This window comes from Mirounga leonina, unplaced genomic scaffold (genome assembly GCF_011800145.1).
Source record: "Mirounga leonina isolate KUSES-001 unplaced genomic scaffold, KU_Mleo_1.0 Mir_92, whole genome shotgun sequence".
Lineage (NCBI taxonomy): Eukaryota > Metazoa > Chordata > Mammalia > Carnivora > Phocidae > Mirounga > Mirounga leonina.
In genome coordinates, this window is record NW_023270852.1 from 22,882,737 (window position 1) to 22,904,543 (window position 21,807).

General features: G+C 40.7%; 1 protein-coding gene across 1 annotated transcript in view; it reads right to left on the minus strand.

The window, feature by feature from the left end:
- The window catches only part of RAB30 (RAB30, member RAS oncogene family), an 82,274-nt gene extending 60,876 nt beyond the window's left edge, over window positions 1-21,398 (minus strand). Inside the window, exon 1 of the mRNA XM_034995399.1 lies at window positions 21,214-21,398. The gene's annotated coding sequence lies outside the window, so the exon portion shown is untranslated. The remainder of the gene's footprint in view (window positions 1-21,213) is intronic.
- Window positions 21,399-21,807: the final 409 nt, after the last annotated feature.

A 21,807-nucleotide genomic window follows, 5' to 3' on the forward strand; every position in this document is an offset into this window, starting at 1 on the left:
TCCACAAGAGTAGAAACAAAAAAAGAGGATGGGCCTTTTTAGTGGCTGGGTCAATGGGGAGGTTATGTGGCTCACAAGGACTCCCCTTCTCTAAGAGCAGCCCTAGTGGCCACATCCATGCGAAATAACCCTGCCCTACTGCCCACCACTGACTGGTTCAGGGATGGTCACATGATCCAAAGTGAGCCAATCACTGAATTTTTTTACTTAGAGCCAGTAGGAATATAGGTCACATCTCTGCTTTAACAACAGTGAGATTTTTGTTGTTGTTGTTGTTATTTTCTTTCTACAATAGTGAGATTTAAAGTTCAGGAGCTTTCCGTGGCCATGCTCCCTGCCATGTAGGAGAGAAGCAAAGGCAAAAGACAGAATTTGACATTATCTGACTGCCTGTGTGGTTCAAACTAGCTACATGCTCACCAAAAGAAAATGTCTTTTTCTTCCTGGGCAAACAGGCCATAGTCCTCAGCCTCATTTACCATTAGGTGGAAGCATGCACTGAATAATAATTGGTGGAATGAGTATAGAAATAATATAAGCCACTTCTAGACTTGGCCCATGAAAATCTCCCACATGAGATCCTTGAATTTCCCTCTCCATCTGCAGGTTAAAAGGAAAGAATTCTGACACATCTAGAGGAGAAGGGAGATGGAAGGAGCCTGTGTTCCCAAAACACAGAAAGTGGCTTAACCAGGAGAAACTATGCTGAACTGCTGTATAAACAATAAATATACTTTGTTTGCATTAAGCACCAAAATTTGGGGGTTGTTAGGGCAGTTACCTGCTCTAATATGTCATGGTTCCAGCTGCACCCATCCTTCCTATGATTATATGAAATACCCAGTATTCTTCCCATCAATTTCCTCTTTGCCCAAGCTAGTTTGAGTTGGACTTCTTTCATTTACCAACTCAAAGAGTTCCGAGAAACATAGCCAAGAAGAATGAATTACAACCATTTGAAATGGCAAGAATATAGTGGTAAGCAACAATCCCCAAGTGTCTGAGGAATACCTAGAAAATTTCTCAGAACAGAGTAAGAATCCAAACAAATTTATGACAATACACAAAAGACTCATCAGTTTCCAAGGGTTTCTAGCTCTAAACTCACAAACCACTTACAGTAAGGTACTCTCTTCCCATTCTCATTTTTTTACCAGAAACATATACGAAGTTATAACAGTCCTGTTATACCTACAATCAAATATCCTTAGGAGTTCTCAACCATCTGAATCCTAGCAAGTAAGACAAACCTCATTTATCATACACAGCCAACTCTGCTGTCCCAGGATTTCTTGGGAAATGGATCCACATACAGCTCTGAGAATCCAAATAATTGCTCTGGGGTGACTAGCTCTGGGTATGAGTGTACAACCCTGACCAGAGTTTTCAAAGATAAATACTCAAGAATCACCAAAGCTTCTAGGAGTATTTATGACTATAAGTGAAAAGATTACAAAAATAAACATGAGAATAATATCATGCATGCCTACTTGAGCAATGAAAAGATTTGCCAGGAACTGGGGCCAGAGATGACAGAGCATGCATCCTGCTCAGTTTCCAGAAATGTCTCTCATTGAGCCAAATGTGTTTTATAACAACAAGCACTGACATCTGTTATACATTCTATGGGCTTGTTATACAGCACTTCAATACTATACATCGAGGTATCTGCCTCTCACAACAACAGTATGAAGTTAGGATTGTCATCAGTCCTTCACTTAGAGCTAAGAACATAGGCTCAGACAGGTCAAGTCTCACAGCCCCAGAATTTGTGCCTTGAGCCAAGACTTGAGCTCCAATCTCTTTACCCCACATCCTTTGTCCATTTCACTGTAGTAGCCCAAACTGTGGAATACGAGGGCAGAGAAATGGCCTGCTGGAGACTTTTCCCCACTGCCATAATTCATCAACCCATTTGGAGGAACAGTTTGCTATTTGGGCAGCCACATGTGGGAATTTTCTAGGGGGTTAAAGGCCCAGGGCCAAATGCCTGGCCGGCCTCCAAAATAAGCTGGGAAAATGCTCCCTGAGAAGACACTATAGTTTTTGCCCACGGGGAAACCTTGAGAGAGAGGAGGAAGGAGCCTAAAATATAAGGGGTTAATGGTGGAGACCTCCGTGTGATCCTGTCAGAACTTCAGAGTTGGAGGTCTCTGAGAGCTTGGCAACAAGCTCTCTCAGGACCCCAAAGACAGAATCTGGGGCAAATGACCTGAAGTTACCCTTTGTTGGGGAAAGAGAAGGGATCAAATACATAAACTAACCTGGCCTCAATCAGCATTCTCTCAGATGACTTTTATGAGCCACTTCTAAGAGACAAATTGCCAAGATCAAACACTCATATACTACCTGGGAAAGGCAAAAAAGGAGTGGGAGGATTAGTATTTTAGTAAGAGCCATTTATCTCTGGGAGCTGGTGACCCACCACTTCAGAAGGAAGACATAGGAAATTGGGGGAGCTATCCTTTGGCATGTTGGAAAATTTTAAGAGCTGACCACCCCTAAATATCACTACTTTCTATGCTCCAAGGATGAGAGGGAAGCCCTGTACCCTGGTGCAGTTTCTCCAGAAGTAGAAATTCCAGAAACCTGAAGAAGCATGGGGTAGAAAAGGCAAAGGCCTTGATCTTAACAAACTTGGGCTTGAGTCCCTGCTCAGTCTCCTGTTAGTTATGACAAGCAAGTCAAACCTCCTTGAGCCTCAGTTTCCGTATCTGTGAAGGATAAGAACACCTACCCTTGTAAGACTGTGGGGAGAATAAAACAAAATTATAAACGTAAAGGGCATAGCACAATGCCTATACATATTAATTGTGCAATACATGTTAGCTCTTTTAACTTCCTTTCCTCAACCCTCATTTCAATTCCTTGGTATTGGAATTCTAATATTTAGTCATTCTAATTCTTAGCAATCCACTGGTCCTTAGTAGTCTTGAAAGAATCATATATGTTATCCAATATGTTGGCCATTTCACTTGTCTCTTTGAAATTTAATCATCTGTGACTTTAGTTGTGAACACCTCAAATAACCCTGGGCCCTTAGGCCTCTTACTAGTCTACCCCATGCTTCCTAAATTCTATTTTAAAAAAAATTAACTCCTAGGTCTCTCTTCAACTTTATAATCTTTCTCCAATCTGAAAGAGAATCCAAACTATATCAATGTTTGGCTGCACTTAACTGTTAAATTCAACTAAACTTTCTACAAGGCTTAAAATCAAAAGGAGCTCTAAGGTCAACAAATCTTAACTGAATTTAGGGGTGCCTGGGTGGCTCAGTCAGTTAAGCGGCTGCCTTCGGCTTGGGTCATGATCCCAGGGTCCTGGGATCGAGCCCCACATCGGGCTCCCTGCTCAGCGGAGAGCCTGCTTCTCCCTCTCCCTCTGCCGGCTGCTCTGCCTACTTGTGCTCTCTATCTCTCTGTCAAGTAAATAAATAAAATCTTTAAAAAAAAAAAAAAGCTTAACTGAATTTAATAAATTTGTACTGTGCTTACAACCATTAGAACAACAGGAAGGATGAGGTTCTTACAGTCTTCCTCATTACCCTCCTGGTCTCTGGGATGATTTCCTCTCCTCTTGACATCCCCTTATCCAAGATAGGGACAGGTGCCTCTTCTCTATGCTCCAGTCTTCTGTTTATACCCCTACCAGTGCTATGACCATACTGTACAATAACCATCCATTTCATCTCCTTCACTATTCTACAACCTCCTTTCAGGAAAGAACAGTGTTTGGCCAAACCTCAATTCCCAGTCCCAGCACCCACCAGCTTGTACCTGGTATATAATAGATACCAAACTGGTGTTGGATGGGGGATGGACATATGGATTAGATGAATGAATAAATAGGGGGTTTTGATCTGGGAGAAGCTTTAGAAATAATCTAGTCCAATACAAGGTCTTCGTTTCGCAAATAGGGAAGCAGAGTCTCAGACCTGTCGGTAACTCAGCCAAGGTAGTCTCAAAAGCAGCAAGAGAATGACAAATGTTAGCAGTCACATGCCATTTTTACTGTGAGTTCAAAGGCAGACATCACTTCACACTCACCCCCAAGAGGAGATAGTGTAGTTTCGTGGACACAGACAGCACGGGCTCCACAGGCCAAGTCTTGCTTCGGCTACCTATCAGTCATGTGACTTTGGGCAAATTACCCCATCTCTCTGAATCACAATTTCTACATCTGTTAATTAGGGCTATTAATAACTTCAGAGTTGTTGGGAGTATTGCATCTGCCAACATACATAAAGTGACTAGCATAGCACGGACACTATGTGCTAAATACATGTTGACTGAATGAATCATGAATGAGTCCCTGTCCAGTGCACCACAACTTCATGAACCTGGTTTAGACTTTGCTTTTAAGTCTGCCCACATGGAAGGTGGCTGGGACACCCATAATTACAGAGCCATTTGGAGACTTGTTCCTTGCTAGGATTGGATCTTTAAGCAGCACCAAACCTCTATAACTGCTCACTGTTCCCTTCACCTGGGTTGCTCTTTCCACCTTCCTCATTGCCACATAAATCTGACCCATCTTCCATTGCCTAGCCAGATCTATCCTGTCTAGAAAGCCTCTCTAACTCTTAAGACTTCATCAGTCCTTCTTGTCTCACTAATTGCTTTCTACCACATAGTAGGGGGGTATATCTGTTTGCGTTTTTTAAATTGTGATAAAATATACATAATATAAAATTTACAGTCTTAACCATTTTTTTTTAAAAGGTTTTATTTTATTTGTTTGACATTGAGAGAGAGAGAGTGAGTGAGTGCACAAGCAGGGGGAGCAGCAGAGGGAGAGGGAGAAGCAGGCTCCCCACTGAGCAGGGAGCCCGATGCGGGGCTCGATCCCAGGACCCCAGGATCATGACCTGAGCCGAAGGCAGACGCTCAACGGACTGAGCCATCCAGGCGCCCCCAGTCTTAACCATCTTTAAGTGTAGGGTTCAGTAGTGCTAAGTATATTCACAGTGCTGTGCAACCAATCTTCAGAACTTTTTCTTTTTTCAAAACTGAAACTCTACACACATTAAATAACAACTCCCCAATTTCTCCTTCCCTCTAGCCCCTAGCAACCACCATTCTACTTTCTGTCTATAAGTTTGACTATTCCAGGAACCTCATATAAGTGGAATCATAAAATATTCATCCATACATGTCTGCTTTATTTCTTTTAGGATATTGTCATCAAGATTCATCCATGTTGTAGCATGTGTTAGAATTTCCTTCCTTTTCGAGGCTGAATAATATTCTACTATATGTACATACCACATTTGGCTTATCCATGCATCTGTTGATGGACATTTGGGTTCCTTCTACCCTTTGGCTATTATGAATAATGTTATGAACATGGATATATAGGATATATAGGAATGAATGTGTTTTATCTCCTCTACTTGAATGTGAACTTCTTAATGACAAAGCCTGGGTTTCAATCTTCTGTAGGTGGCTAACATGTGATGGGCACTCAATAAATACCCATCACTTAAGACAGGATTCTGCTCCAAAGATGAAGCAAAAAAGTAATCATCTTCCACAAAAAATCTGCAAAATGGCAAATCACACAGCAGAAAAGCACAGGCTCTGCAGTAAGACTGCCCTGATTTCTGGCCCTGGATCTGCTTCCTACTAGTCATATAATCTTGGGCATGTTACTTCAGCTCTCAGAGCTTCAGATTCCTCATGTGGTTTTGCCACAACTAAATGCTATAACTTATGGAAAGCAGTAGAACAGCACTTGGCAGATCATAAAAAATGTTTGCCATTATTATTATTATTATTATTATTATTATTATTATTATTATTATTATTAAGTTCTATAATAAAAGTAACTTGGCGGCACCTGGCTGGCTCAGTCGGTAGAAGATGCGACACTTGATCTCAGGGTCATGAGTTCAAGCCCCACGATGGACATAGAACTTACTTAAAACAAACAAACAAACAAACTTGCACATACAAACATGCCATTTAGCTTCCTGGCCATGGTAACTTTAAAAGCAAAGAATATGAAAAATTCTGAGACCAAACAATTTACAGCAGGTAACAGTCAACACAGAAAGCCCCTACTACAGCAGCAACAATGAATCTGGATTGGTATCACTGAATGTGGAATCTTGAATTATACAATTGCAGCTCACGAGCTGGAAATTTTGTCACATCAAAGGGGCAGACTTAAACGTTATACTAAGGATCATCTTATTCAGCAAAGCAGCCTGTCCAAATTCTCATAAATGTTTTTTAATCAGGATTACTTGAGGTTTTTTTTGGTGCCTGGGCTAAATCTATTTTGAATTTAATCATAATTCATGTTTTGAAGCTTTTAGTAAAAAGATGAAAGAAATAAATAGATCTTTATTACTATTTCAGACAGAAGAATTTATTTCAATCTGTCTCAGAGGAAATTGAGCTCCCCACCCCACTCCCAGTTCCTCTAGGACATAAATTCCTTTTGAGGTTGCTATCCGAATTTTCCAGACCAGAAACATTCCTTCCAAAGTTAGCTCTTAGAAAGGCAAGTTTTTGAGTCTTAGAAGGAAAAGCTTATCCAAGCTTCTTTTTCTCTGCCAAAACAACTAACATTTGACATGGCTAATTCAAATGACTCTCACAGACAAAATCAGAAACTTGATTGTGTAGTTGGGGGAAGAGAAAAAAAAAAGAGAGAGAAGGTAAGAGGAAGTGACCCAAATGCTAATATTGGTCCAAAAATAGCCCTAAGGGACCATAACCCCTAACTTTCCTAGGATAATCATGCCTTCTTGTAAATTTAACACTATACTGAGATAATGTATTAAATGGGTAACCAAATATGATTGTATTTCTCTCTCTATATACATATATATGTATATATGTATTTCTTTCTTTCTTTTTGGTAAGACTTGCAATTAAATAAATTCTTTCTCAGACCATGAATCCCAATGTTGGATTCGGAACAGTATTGTCACCATATGCCACATGTCAATTTCAGTTTGGCTCCCCAATAATAGCTAAGAGCGACTGGCTGCCATGCCCATCCCAGGATGTCCACGTGTACTTGAAGGCTGCCAGGTGATAGCACCATACTGAGCCTTGACATACAGGGCCTTGTTTAATCCTCATGGCAACGCTATGCTCTAAGTACTGGCATCTTCCTTCCCTCCTTTTTTATCTCTTTATTTTTAATTAATTTCAGACTTAAACTAAAAAAGAAAAAAACTTCAAGAAAATTACTAAGAATTCATATATACCCTTCACCCAAATTACCCAAATGTTAATTTTTTACCACTTTGCTTTATCTCTCTCTCTGATATAGATATTAGTTTATCCCTAAACATAGTATCTCCCTAAAAATCAGGACATACTCTTTTATCTTCACAATATGATGATCAAAATCAGAAAATTAATATTAATACTTATATAATCTAATCTCAACCTTATTCAAATATCATCAATTGACCAAATAAAATAATGTCCTTTATGGCAAAAGAAAAAATTTTTCCAGGCATCTGGGTGGCTCAGTCAGTTAAGCAGCTGCCTTTGGCTCAGATCATGATCTCGGGGTCCTGGAATCAAGGCCTGCATTGGGTTCTCCGCTCAGTGGGAGTCTGCTTCTCCCTCTCCCTCTGCTTCTCCCCCCCCCCCCCGCCCCACTCGTGTGCTCGCACTCTCTCTCTCACAAATAAATAAATAAAATCTTAAAAAAGAAAGAGAAAACTTTTCTCTGATCCAATCAATCCAGGATCATATGTTGTATTTAGTTTCTATGTGACTTTAGTCTCCTTTAATCTAGAACTATTCCTGTCTTTGTCTTTCATGACATTGACATTTTTAAAAAATACAGTCCATTTGATTTGTAGAACGTTTCTTAATTTATATTTATCTGGTATTTCCTTGTGATTAGATTCAAGTTATGCATTTTTGGCAGGAATGCCACACAGGTGATGTGTCCTTCTCAGATGATGATTTGTCCCATCACTGGTATTAACTTTAATCATCTAGTAAAAGTGGTGTCTGCCATGTTTCTCCACTGTAAAGTCACTCTCGCCTCCTTTATACCCAATAAGTATCTTGTGAGGAGATACTTTAGGTAGGCTCCTCTACTATTCATGAAAAAAAATGAGGCTCAGAGAAGTCATGAGTTGTCCAAGATCACACAGCTTAAACATGCCAGAACACAAATTCAAACTCCATTTTGTGGCTCTCACACTTGAGATTCTTCAAAAGCATCCCACTGCTTCCTAGACCAGTCGCCAATAGCTAAAGCATCTTATTCTAATGCCCTTACTATCAGCACTGGGGAAAACAGTATGAGGTTATCATGGCCCACAGAATCCTGGTACTTCTCTGGTCTTAAGAACTAGCATGGTCCTAGCCACTGAATCTCTAGAACTGCTTCTAAAGTGCTAGAAATTCTGAGGACAGTACTTTATACCCAAGCCCCCTACTCTCTGGACAATGAATCTAGGAGAGCACTGGAGGAGAAGTCAGCTGGTACTAAAATGCAGAAGATGGAAATGTATATGCATCAGGACACCAGGCTGAACAAGGAAAACCTAAAATTATCCCTACCCGAAGGCCATCTCGTCACAAACTGACCTCTGGCTCTCCAACTGAAACTTCTTTTTGAGCTGCCATTCCTTTCTAAATTTTTTGTTTTAATTTTATTTTTGAAATACATTGGTATTACATTCCTATGATTCAAAACTCAATGTGGCATACCCACTAGAATGGTCATAATGAAAAAGACAAATAGTAACCAGCACTATTGGCAAGGATGTGGAGAAAGGGAACCTTCATATACTGCTGGAGGGAATGTAAAATGGTACAGCTGCTTTGGAAACAATTTGTCAGTTCCTCAAAAGTTCACTCATAGAGTTAGCAGTTGACCCACTCCTGGTACAGATGCAAATTAAATAAAAACAAATGTACATTTAAAACCTTGTATGTAGGGCGCCTGGGTGGCTCAGTTGGTTAAGCGACTGCCTTTGGCTCAGGTCATGATCCTGGAGTCCCGGGATCGAGTCCCGCATCAGGCTCCCTGCTCAGCAGGGAGTCTGCTTCTCCCTCTGACCCTCCTCCATCTCGTGCTCTCTCTCATTCTCTCTCTCTCAAATAAAAAAAAATAATAATAAAACCTTGTATGTACATGTTGATAGCATTATTCCTAATAGTCAAAAAGTAGAAACAAGCCAGCGTACCTGTCTGGCTCAGTCAGAGGAGCATGTGACTCTTGATCTTGGGGTCCTGAGTTCAAGCCCCATGTTGGGTGTAGAGATTACTTAAATAATTTTTCTTTTAAGTGAGGGGTGCCTGGCTGGCTTAGTTGGCTAAGTGTCCAACTCTTGATTTGGGTTCAGGTCATGATCTCAGAGTTGTGAGATCAAGCCCTGTATAAGGCTCCACGCTAGGTGTGGAGCCTGCTTAAGATTCTTTCTCTTCCTCTCCCTCTGCCTCTCTAAAATAAAATAAAATAAAATATAATATAATATAATAAGGGGAAACAACCCAAATGTCCATAAATTGGTGTGGTATATGCATACAATGGAATATTATTTGGTAATAAAACTAGAACTGATCCATGCTACAACACAGATAAACCTTGAAAAGATCATAGTGATGAAAGACACCAGTCGCAAAAGACCACATATTACCTGATGCCATTTGTATGCAATGTCCAGAATAGGCAAATCTATAGAGACAGAAAGTAAAGACAAGAAAGTGGTTGCTTGGGGCAGTTTGGGAGGGTGGGGTACAGGAGTGGAGGAGATGATAAATGAATGCTAATGAGTAAAAGGTTTCCTTTTAGAATAATGAAAATGTTCTAAATTGATTGTGGTGATGGTTGCACAACTCTATGAACATACTAAAAACCACTGATTGTACAGTTTAATTGGGTGAATTGTGTGAGGTGTGAATTGTATCTCAATAAAGCTATTTTATAAGTTAACATTATAAAATAGTAAATCTTAAGAAATCTCACAACACATACCCCACTCACTTCTACAGTGCTGTTCCAGTAACAAGTTACTTTGTTATTTTATATCCTTCCAGGGTTTCTTTGTACAAATTCAAATATACTTTCTTCTCCCCACTTCTTTCACAAAATACCTACTCTTCCTTCTTTCATTTAGTATATCCTTTGAGATCTTTCCATATCAGTATTAGAGAACACCTTAATTCTTGTGTGTGGTTTAATAGTTTTCCCTTGTGTGAACATACCCATTTATTTAACCTGTTTCCACTGATACACTTAGGGTTGTTTCCAATCATTTGCTATTAGCAACAATGATGCAATGCTTGTTTTTTCTTTTTAACTTGATTTCATCAGGTAATCTTTTGTCCCTGGACTGCTGCGAGGCACAAAGGAGCAGAAACTACTTCAGAGTTAATCAAAACTAGGTCTGCGTCTGGCCCTCTCTGCTAACTAGCTGGAACTCTCAGAAAGTTACTTGTATTTTCTGGGTCTTAATTTCCTCACTTGTAAAATGGGCAAAATCTCTGAGGAAAAAGGCAGAAGGTTGGTAATGGATTATAACACCCTGAGGGTAAAAAATAATCCAGGGGTCCAGATAATGCTTAAATAAAGGACGAGGAGGAGAGGAGGGGGAGGAGGAAGAAAAGGAGCTGAAAGCTGATCTATCAGAAAATGCCTGGTAATAAATATAGAAGGAAAGAGCAAATTAGAAAATCATCCTTTTATAGATGCCAATTGACCTAGGCCATGATTATCAATAGATGTCAAACCCAGTGGATAAAAACTGTTGAGGAACAGGATATTCAAACAATCTCAAAGTATCTCCCCACAGACTATTGTATTAATTACAAAGAGAAACAGGTACCTTTACAATGAAGAGATCAGGCAATACCACTTCATCCAAATGACCAAATCTTACATCACCAGTGATGTTACAAACTGACACTATGTGTCACCTAATGTGATACAAAGAAAAAGATGCAACACTGTCTATTTGGAATTCCTACTACAAGTGTTGAACCTGAGTCTGATAAAGAGAAAACAATCAGACCAATCCAATTACCAAGGCAACAGACTTGGACTCTTCAAAATTTCAATGTTTCAGGGTAACAGTATTATGGTTAGATGGAAGAACTTCCTGCATCTTAAGAGATACATGCTCCAGTGGGCAGAGATAAAGTGTTATAATGTCTGCAACTCACTTTTAAGTGATTTCTTGGGGAAAACTGTGTGTGTGTGTGTGTGTGTGTGTGTGGACGCACATGTGTGCACAGATGCAGAAAGAGAAAGCAAATTAATCTGGATGAAGGGTATATGAATGTTCATGGTAAAATTTTTGCAATTTTTCTACATATCTGAAACTTTTCAAAATGAGTTGGGGGAAATAAATCAAATAAAACATGTAAACCATTTGGCACCTAATAGATGCTATGATAATTCACATCATGGCTTCAACTAACTCAACAAACTCAACAGGCAGAAGGAAAGCTCCTCCTTGTGTGCCTGCAGGTAAAATGAGCCATATCAAAGTAAATGCCACCAGCCAGTCCTGCCTTCATGAAGCTTATGCTTTCGATCAGAAGGCAAGGCAAAAATAGGAAGCAGCTGGAGATTATTTTGGTTTTGTTTCCAGAAAATCTACCTAGCTCCATCTGCAACTTTTTTTTAAACTAGGTAACTTAAAAAAAAAAAAAAAAAAGTTACTTAACCTCACTAAGAATTATTTCCTCATTTATCTGGAAAAAATGGAACTAAAATCTACCACCTAAGTTTAAGATTATAAAACAGCATACATAATATACCTTTGTAAAACATCTTTTATTGAAGACTCTCATTAAAAGATGTTAGTCTCCTAGAATAAAAGTGGGGAAGAAGGAAGGCTCCTGATGGTTTCATCTTTATTTACTTACCAGAAAACCCAGCACAGAATCTCACATTTAGGGCGCCTGGGTGGCTCAGTTGGTTAAGCGACTGCCTTCGGCTCAGGTCATGATCCTGAAGTCCCTGGATCGAGTCCCGCATCGGGCTCCCTGCTTGGCAGGGAGCCTGCTTCTGCCTCTGACCCTCCCCCCTCTCATGTGCTCTCTCTCTCTCATTCTGTCTCAAATAAATAAATAAAATCTTAAAAAAAAAAAAAAAGAATCTCGCATTTAGTTTATGCTCAAAAATGTTGAAGAAGTAACAATAAGACATTATGAGACAGAATGCCTTAAAAAATCTTTTGGCATACAAATGCCATTGGAATTAAAGGAAAGAACGACATGAGGTGGCCCAGTCAGACACAGCAGCACCTTAACAACAGCACGCACATATAAATTTGCCAAAGTCCTTTTATATACATTATCTCATCTCGGTGTCACAATAACCCCCATTTTACAGAAGAAGAAACTGAGACTTGAAAAGATAAATTTCCACATAGTGCAGAGCTCAAATCTGTGTTTGCTCCACCCAGCCACATAAGAATAGAAATAATTCATAGCTTGTGATTCTCACAGTCTTTTCCCCAGGGTCTCTGCTAGGGCACAGTGAGTCACTGATGACCACTCCTAAATTCATACCTGTTCTACAGAAAAATGCCAAAAATCTGCCCTGGGATTGCCTCTATCAATATTCAGAAAGATAAAAATCAGACCTTTTACCCACCTGGTTCAGATATTTAAAAAGTGGAGCTTAAATTCCCCTTTCTAGTGTGGTGGTGTGACTGAGATAGAGAGGAAGTGAGCAGAAGGGGTTATTTTCATCTCAAGGTTGATGCTGCCACATTTTAGTGAAGCTAATCATAACTCAAAAATAAAAATTTTCTGCAGAATTTTCTGGGGAAAACTCTTGGCTGCTTTATTGTTTCAGTTCACTTTTTAAATATCATGCTGTGTTGTAGGTAGAGATGATGTATTTTATGTCTCTTTCCAGAGGTTTCCATATTATTTACATACTAACCTTTATTATTATAGCCTTCACAAAAACCAGCAGGAACTCTGTGATTCCATTTTTGCCCACTTTCTGTTCACCCATCACAACTTCCTTCCTTTAGTAAGAGTTTAGCTCAAGTGGCTAATGGACTTGGCAAAGGTATGTAGAAATGATAAGAATTTAAATCAGGGGGCAATTAAAGAGGAACTCTGACCCAGTATTTCTACCCCCAGAAATGTATTCTACAAAAATATTCCCACAAGTTCATCACAAAAGGATGCCTTCTCAAATGCTCACTGCAGCGGTGCCTAACAGCCATGAAAACAGGTAAGTTAGAGCGACATGCAAATATGTGGGGCAACTGCTCAAAATATATTAAGAGACAGCAAGCAGAATTATATATAATAATATCATTAGTATATGGGTGGGGAAAAAAATGACAGAGGAATATACATCAAAACCTCAAAGTTGATTATCTTTGTGAGGTGGAATTAAGGGGAATTTCCCCTATCCAGTTCATTGCGTATTTCTAAAATAAATTTTGATTAATCGTACGTCTAGACTCAAAAAAAATTTTAAGATATATATATTTATGTGCCCCTTGCCATTCTTTCCTCTTCACTTTGGAAGCAGCTAGTACTCCACCTGTATTGCTATCTCTAGTGATATCAAAGGTAGAGTACCAGCTCTAGAAGTTTGCATTCTTCTTGCAGAAGAATGACAGGATAGTGTTTAGAAAGGACACTTTTTAAAAAAGATTATTTATTTGTTTATTTATTTATTCATCTGAGAGAGAGAGCACAAGCGTCTCTGCACTGAGTGTGGAACCCAATGTGGGGCTCGATCTCTGGACCCCAAGATCATGACCTGAGCTGAAATCAAGAGTCGAACACTTAAGCAACTGAGCCACCCAGGCACCCCTAGAAAGGACATTTAAAAATCACTTACAATATTCCCAGTAAGTGGTATTACAGCCTGTAGGCTGATTAAATACTTGCAGTGACCAAGAAAATCACTACCTTCTGAAGCAGCCCTTGATGTCTTCTAGCTTTGGTGTGACATTCCTAACGACGACATTCAGGAATGGCAACTGATCTAGACACCAATATCCACAGCATGTCAGGCTAAGCAGATGGAAGCATTATCATGTCCAAGAAAACTAACATTGTTACTGATTATCTAATATACAACTCCCATTCACATTTCCCCATTTGTCCCCCAAAATGTCCCTCACAGCTTTTTGTTTGTTTGTTTAAGTCCAGAATCCAATCAAGGGTTACATGTTGCTTTTAGTTGTCATAGCTCCAGTCTCCTTTAATCTAGACCAGTCCCCTATATATCTTGTTTTATTTTGTTTTGGTTGTCTTTCATGACACTGACATTTTCAAAGATCGCAGGCCAGCTGTTTTGCAGTATGTCCCACAGTCTGGATTCGCCTGATTATTTCTTCATGATTAGATTTAGGGTAAGCATTTCTGGCAAGAATTCTGCATCAGTGATGTTGTTTACTTCTCATTGCATCAGGTTGTCTAGTTACACTGTTATCTTTTTCTTTGTGTTACCACTATGGGTACTAAGCAAGGATCAGCCAATAAATAAAATATTTAAACCGGTGGCTCAGTCATTAAGCGTCTGCCTTCAGCTCAGGTCATGATCCCAGGGTTCTGGGATTGAGCCCCGCGTCGGGCTCCCTGCTCCGCGGGAAACCTGCTTCTCCCTCTCCCACTCCCCCTGCTTGTGTTCCCTCTCTCGCTATGTCTCTCTCTGTCAAATAAATAAATAAAATCTTAAAAAAAAATAACATAAATAAATAAATATAATGTTAAAAACAGTTACTATGAGCATCAGCTATACCAGGCATAGTGCCAGACATTTAAAATGTATTATCTCATTTAAACCTCTTGCAAAAAAACTGAGGTTCAAAGAAGTTAAATAACTTGCCCAAAGACACATATATAGTGATAGAAAAATATATGCACGTGAATTCTCTCTCTCTCTCTCTCATACACACACACTTTAACATATGATCCCAGGGATCATGGTCTTCGTGAGGATCCTCCAGGGACAAGTGAAGAACTGTGACCTTAGACACATCTTGAGTAGACCTATCTAGTTTTCAGCAATTAGATTACTATGGAGAAGGAACTGAAAATAAATTATCTGTGGTCTGTACAAAATTCTTCCATACTTGGAAGTGTTCTTATTTGGAGATGGGCCACATTTCTACCATAGCCAAGAAAATACAGCAATGGTTCCATAAATTATTATAACATTCTAATGTTTTGTTCATCTTTTTTTTTTTACTAGTCTGCAACAAAATGAGAAAAATAAAGACAATGTAGAGAATTTTTCATAAAGCTCAATATATTGTTAATTTTAAAAGTATGGTCTCCCTCAATTTTTGTTATTAAATGTCCTTTATTTTATGAGATAAAAGTGAAGGGGTCATTTTTTAAAAAATCTATCTCTACTATAGAAAAATAACCATTGTCAACAGCTCAGCCAATTTTACCTTATTTTTTGTAATTTTGCTTATCTATACAATTCATAAGTGTGAGACCCATTGATTTAGGGAACTCTATACAATTATAAAATTATTTTTTGAGAAACTAACTTGAATAAAGGAAGTTCAGCCCAAAAAGAAACCAGATCTGAAATATATCTGAATTTCCCTACAAGTCATCTACATAACACCTCAAAGGGTGCAGGTCTCAGGAATACATTTTAATGGATTTGTTAAAAGTGTCTCAGATTTGACACTTGCATTACTAAATGCCCTCTTCCAATGTATTGATATTTCCTTTGAATGGACCCTCAGTGGCTTAAGTTAATATACTCAACAAACATTCAGAGTCCTTAATCTTTGCAAGACATGCTATTAGGTGCCTGGGAATGGTCTGGAGAGCTCCTTCTTGCTTTATGTCTCAGGTCAAAGGTCTCCAGCCCCTCTCACCAATAAGAAAGAAGGAAAGCCTTCCTTGGGGCTGTGCTCTCCTAGCATGGCCCACATAACTCTTTTTATGTAGCTACTTATGTTTGTTTCCCTCACCTGAGTGAATTCTTTCTAAGGAAACACTATCTTATTCAATTCTGTATTCTTAGCACCATACATATACAGCTAGGGGGAAATCAGTATAAATTAGCAGACTAACATATTTCACAGATAAGGAAACTAAAGTTCAGAAAAAGAATATAATACGTCCAACATCATACAGCAATAAAAATGTAGCAAGCTTCACCAGAGCTCCCTTCAAGTCCACTATGCTACATCCTACACTTGGACAGGGTGAAGGAGAGAAAGATCTTAGATGTCTGTCTGGAACTTCAAACTCAAGATGGCCAAAGGTCCCTCCTTGAACAAACAAAAATCTGGTCTCTGTCCAGTGTTCTCTTTTTCTGAAAATGGCATTGCCAGTTGCTCAAGGAAAAATTCAAGGACATCTCTACTCCCCCTTCTCCCTATCCCCACATCCAATCCATCAGTAATCTTATCAATTATAATCTTCAAGTTTAGCATCTCCCTAATCTCTTTCCTTCTCTCCAAGCCCTCTGCCACCACTCTAAATCCAAGCCACCATTATCCCTCACATAGACTACAAGAATGACTTGCTACTTGTCCTCCACACATTGACTTTGGCCAATATTCTCCAATCTCTTCTTCACTTAACAGCCAAGGTGATGTTTTTCATATCATTCTACATATATAATTCACCTAGCTATTTAAAGCCCTTTATTAGGTTCCTATTGCTCTTAGGATAAAGACCAAAATTCACGCAAGGCTCAGAAAACTGTCCACTTTCTAGACTCTGCCCACCTCTCCAGTCTGGTTTGGTCTCTCTCCCCTTGCTCTGTTCCCATATACAGACTGACCTCCTTTCGAATCCTCATATTTACCACTCTTTCCTTTGTACTCTGAACATGCAGTTTCCCTTGTCAGAAATCCTCTTTGTCTCCCTGTAATCACCTCTCATTGCCAATCTAAATTACTTCCACTCACTCTTAAAACTTTCTTGAAGTGTCACCTCCTACCGGAATCTTTCCCTGCTTTCCCTAGAGAAGGTGAAAGTACCAGTGAGGCATTCCTATTCCACCATATAGTACATCCCCTTTTGGCAGTAACATTCATCACACTGTGATTACTTGTCCAATGATTGTCTCCCTATTAGAACAGAAACTCCATAAGGGCAGGGGAAAATTCTCTTTCTCGCTCCTTTTTTTAAGATTTTATTTATTTATTTATTCATTTAGAAAGCTACACTTGGCATCAGGGAAATACAAATCAAAACCTCAATGAGATACCACCTCACACCAGTCAGAATGGCTAAAATTAACAAGTCAGGAAATGACAGCTGTTGGTGGGGATGTGGAGAAAGGGGAACCCTCCTACACTGTTGGTGGGAATGCAAGCTGGTGCAGCCACTCTGGAAAACAGTATGGAGGTTCCTCAGAAAGTTGAAAACAGAGCTACCCTATGACCCAGCAATTGTACTACTGGGTATTTATCCCAAAGATATAAATGTAGGGATGCGAAGGAGCACATGCACCCCAATGTTTATAGCAGCAATGTCCACAATAGCCAAACTATGGAAAGAGCCTAGATGTCCATCGACAGATGAATGGATAAAGAAGATGTGGTATATATATACAATGGAATATTATGCAGCCATCAAAAAAATGAAATCTTGCCATTTGCAATGACGTAGATGGAATTAGAGGGTATTATGCTAAGCGAAATAAGTCATCAGAGAAAGACAAGTATCATATGATCTCACTGATACGAGGAATTTGAGAAACAAGACAGAGGGTCATAGGGGAAGGGAGGGAAAAATGAAACAAGACAAAACCAGAGAGGGAGACAAACCATAAGAGACTCTTAATCTCAGGAAACAAACTGAGGGTTGCTGGAGTGGAGGGGGGTGGGAGGGATGGGGTGGCTGGGTGATGGACATTGGGGAGGGTATGTGCTACGGTGAGTGCTGTGAATTGTGTAAGACTGATGAATCACAGACCTGTACCCCTGACACAAATAATACACTATATGTTAATTTAAAAAAATGAAAGAAAGAAAGCACACATGTGCATGAGCAAGCAGAGGGAGGGGCGGAGGGAGAGGGAGAAAGAATCTCAAGCAGGCTCCACACTGAGTGCAGAGCCCAATGTGGGGCTCCATCTCGCAACCCTGAGATCATGACCTGAGCCAACAAGAGTCAGACGTTTAACCAACTGAGGCACCCAGGGAAGCTTCTCTTTCCACTGATGTATCCATAGTTCTTAAAACACAGTAGCTGCTCAATTAATATTTGTCATCAGAATTATGGGCTAGGAGCAAACTGTAGCAGGCTATGCCATGAGGCTAAGTAAGCCAAGGGGCAAGGATCATTATCCATTTGCAAATATGTAAACAGAGGCAGAAAGAAATGCACAGTTATTCAAGGTCACAGACATAGTGATGGAGACAAATCTAACCCATCATTTAGCCCATTTGTCCCCCCAAAACACTGAACAGCATGGGTAGGAGATGGAGCATCTTAGAATAAGAAAATTAGGAATGAGAAGGTGGTGAGAGAGAGGTCTAGGAAGACAACTTCTGAATCTGCCTGTCACACTAGTTGCCTCCATACCAACAACAGTTAGACTCTCTATGCCTGATAAAGCATAAACGTTAAAACAGACAAACGTAACCACCACCACACCCTTCTCCTTAAGAGAACAAATAAAAAAAATTTTTTTTCATCCATAAAGAAGACACCACAGGAGGCAACACTGTTGTTACTCCAAGTGTCTTCAAAAAAATAAAACAAATGGGCAGTTTGTCCACCTGGATTGCTCCTCAGCAATCAACAGAAAAGATGGCCTTCGCACCACTTACTGGAGCAGGAATCAGGAAAAAAAAAAAAGTATTAAATGAGGAAGAAGCCCTTTGAAGTCTTTTTTTTTTTCCTTTGGGACTTAGGAGAACATTTCATGTAAAGCATTTGATTTTTTTTTCTAAGTTTTTTTTCTTTTTTAAAGATTTTATTTATTTATTTGACAGAGAGAGAGAGCACAAGCAGGGTGAGTGGCAGACGGAGAGGGAGAAGCAGGCTCTCCACGGAGCAGGGAGCCCGATGCGGGGCTCGATCCCAGGACTGTGAGATCGTGACCTGAGCCAAAGGCAGATGCTTAACTGACTAAGCCACTCAGGTGCCCCTTCTTTTTAAGTTTTTATTTATTTAAGTAATCTCTATACACCCAACGTGGGGCTCAAACTCATAACCCCAAGATTAAGAGTCACATGCTCTTCCTCCTGAGCCAGCTAGGTGCCCCTCATATATAGTATTTTAAAACCTTGCTAATGCACTGGCAGTTCTTAATACAGGTACCAATGAAAACTACAGTGACATGGGCTCAACTGCAACATTGCATTGTCCACAAGCTGCTGAGGCCAAATTATGTCTGTCACAGAAGCCACAAACCAGGCCAAAGTGTCAGGCTCGTTGCTGCTCATCCTGCCTAGCACCCACTGCAAGAAAAAGAAAAGTCAAAGCTTCCAAGAGGACTCTGGAATAAATACACAGTCTACCTCTACCCTGGAGTTTCTGGGTGAGGTAGAGAAGGGGTGGGGAGGGTATTCAGAGATTGGAAAAAGACTTAAAGAGACTTGATGTATTGGTGATAAGAGGGAAATTTTGAAACAGAGAGGAAAAGTGAGAATTGTAAATGGAGAAACAGGGAAAGAAACTGAAAGAACATCAAGGGACATAGAGGGGTGGGGCAAGGAAGGTACAGGCAAAAAGGGTAAGGTGCCCAGGAGAATAGACAGTAAGCATCAGAGAAACATAGAGAGAAGCAAAGCCAGGCAGTCTTTTCCCAAATCCCAAAGCTGCTCATTGCATCTCAATAAATCACTCTACTACAAAGCCCATACAATGGACTGTCCTTTGCATTCAGTAACAAGCAGCGTTTAACGAAGCATTACCCAGCTGCAACTTTAGAGACCTAAGGGTCTGAATGGAAAATGAAGAAAATTTGTTCAGCAGCAGAAGCGAACCAGGAATGACTTTCACCCAATGCCTGACCTGGCTATAAAAAGGTTTGGCATTTTAGAGTTAAGCATAAAATACTTTGGCATTTCTCCTTCTTTTGACATTCCAGCAGGGGGTGTGGTTGACCCCAAGTCCATTCATTTCCAAGGTTGTAGATCTCTCAGCTAAGATTGGCCCCATCTGTTCTGGAGTCAGCCAGCTGTTTATTCCAAAGTAACATTTATTGCACTAATCATCCTAATAACTCTCACAAGAGCCAAAATCATGTAAGCCAGAATGCTTTCTGTCCTATTAAATGTGTCAGTTCGCTTAAAAACAAAACCCCAAAAAACAAACCAAAAAAACCTCCACTTCTATGCGCCTTGGTTTCCCTGGCTAGGATCACTCTCCCTCTCAGAAGGTACCTTTTGGGTACCTTTCAGTAATGGCAAATGAAGGTTAACAGTGCTTCTAACTTTCCCTTTCCCTAATGCGTTAAAATGAACCAGGGTTTCCCTAATGACCCCTTCTCCAAACCGTTAGTTGTGACTGGTGACTGTGCTTCACGAAAAGGCAGCTCATTATGGTACCATTGTCAGTGGCAAGGAGCCTACTGCAACATAATTTAAAACACTCACACGAGCACAAATCTGTCCACTTCCAAACAATCCTGCAGTGGGAAGAAGAAAAAGACTTAACAAAAATGCTGCTTCCAGCAGCCTAAAAGAAGCTTCCCCAGACACGTGAAATGTTTCTGACTGGCAGGGGAGTGCACCATTAAAGGACACTGTCACCTCAAATCAGCAGAAAAGGCGAGACAAACGACACAGACACATACACACGAAATAGAGCCCCACGAAACTTAACCTACTCAGAAGCACGCTCATCTTAAAAATAAATAGCGTGTACTTGCCCAAGCGACATAGAAATGTTCTAAAGTAGTGCAACCACATTAAATCACTGTCTCCATTTCTCCCCACGCGTCACCCCTTCCCACTCAAACCTCAGCACTCGGGGCCGTATGTGACAGGACTGCAGTCCCCCACCTCTGCCTTCTTCTGATTTTCTAAGAGCACTTCCCAACATCCTCCCCAACCCAGCCCCCCTCTCCAATCCTCAAAAAGGTTGAGGGGAGTTGCGACTAGGGAATTGGCAGGAATCGGTCCTCCGGCGGGGGAAGGTTGCTAGAGTTGTTCTTTGCACTGACCCAAATTGCACAGAGCTTTTCACTTAGCAGCACTTGCGAACACCTCTCTAATCCTCCCGCCCCCATCTTCCCAAAAGAAAGCCTTGAGAATTAAGCGGGAGGAATAACTTGGTAGAACCGTTTGAATAAATCACTTCAACTCACCTGGTTTGGGATATTTCTCCCCACCCCAGGCATAAACAGAACTGATGTGCGAATGAGTCACGCAGGCAAGGGAACGTGTTGCGATGTCCTAAGTCCAAGGGCTGGAGTCAGTCCCTGCCCTGGTGCTGCTGCTACTCTTAGCTCAGCTGGAGCAAGCGGCAATCGCAAGCCCAGCAGCAGCAGGGGGGTGGATAGACCGTAGCACAATGAATGCAGTGGGGTTTTTGCAATGACATCATCCCTCTGTCCGAAAGGCCCCAATAGCCATGCTCGGGAGCGGTGCATTCTGGGAATCGTAGTCTTCTAAAGGCCTGGCAGGACACCGAGGCTATCGCGGGAACTACAATGCCCAAAATGCGCCAAGGTCGGTCGCGCCCAGAGTGGGCCAAAGGAGCGAAGGGGACTCGGCCGCCATGTTAGGAGTGCCGGGAACAGTCGGCGGAGCCTGGCCGAGGTTTTAGGCAGCGCGCGAGCCGATTGGTGGTGCGGTGGGGACGGTGAGGCGGAGGATAAACCGGTTGGAGAGCCTAGGGCCCAAACCTGGGGACCCGGGTGTGGACGCGGCAACTGGGGACATTGTAGGGCGGATCCGGC